This window comes from Babylonia areolata, chromosome 6 (assembly GCF_041734735.1).
Source record: "Babylonia areolata isolate BAREFJ2019XMU chromosome 6, ASM4173473v1, whole genome shotgun sequence".
Taxonomy (NCBI): Eukaryota; Metazoa; Mollusca; class Gastropoda; order Neogastropoda; family Buccinidae; genus Babylonia; species Babylonia areolata.
Window position 1 is genome coordinate 5,781,402 of NC_134881.1, and position 1,179 is coordinate 5,782,580.

Here is a 1,179-nt window from a genome sequence, read left to right on the forward strand (position 1 = left end):
AAACACATTGAGATATAGCGTCGGGGGCCGCCCCCATACTTTCTCTCACATTAGAAGAATCAAGAATCAAGAATATTAATTTTAATCCTTTCACCCCTTTTGGGGGCATGGAGGATATTATATAACAGCAATAGTATTTTACACCAAAATTTAAAAAAATAAATAATTGAAATAACATAACTATCAGAAACAGAATACAAACTATATGAAACACAACATAAATGATGATAGTATTTTTCTGGTATTAAACCTCAGAATAGATCAGACTGCGTTACTCATTTTTTGCAACATTACTTAAGTGTAATCAAATTGTCTTGTCTGCATGAAATGAATTACACAGAAAGCCTCTTCCAATAAGCAAAAATTAAACAATCGTTGGCCTTTTTTTTTCGCTGACGTAACATACACAGGTGCATGAAGTCTTTAAAACGATCCCGTGTGATCACCGTTGACATCTCCACAACCCTCTTCATCATTATCATGGTCGTCTTCATCGACGTTCTTCTGTCTTCGTCTTCTTCTTCTTCTTCGTCCGTGGGCTGCAACTCCCACGTTCACTCGTATGTTTAAATGTGAATGTGAATGTCATGTCTTTATTTCTTCATCTCTTTGCTGCTTTGTGGATGTTTTGATTCATTTTCATTTTCCATTTGCCCTGAGGGCTGGATGAAAAAAAGCACATGTATGCTTATTCCACTTCCCTCAATAAAAAAAACTTCGTTCGTTCGTATGTATACACGAGTGGACTTTTACGTGTACGACCGTTTTTACCCCCGCCTTTTAGGCAGCCATACTCCGTTTTCGGGGGTGTCCTCCCATCTGATGGCCTAGAGGTAACGCGTCCGCCTAGGAAGCGAGAGAATCTGAGCCCGAATCACGGCTCAGCCGCCGATATTTTCTCCCCCTCCACTAGACCTTGAGTGGTGGTCTGGACGCTAGTCATTCGGTTGAGACGATAAACCGAGGTCCCGTGTGCAGCATGCACTTAGCGCACGTAAAAGAACCCACGGCAACAAAAGGGTTGTTCCTGGCAAAATTCTGTAGAAAAATCCACTTCGATAGGAAAAACAAATAAAACTGCACGCAGGAAAAAATACAAAAAAATATGGGTGGCGCTGTAGTATAGCGCCGCGCTCTCCCTGGGGAGAGCAGCCCGAATTTCACACAGAGAAATCTGTT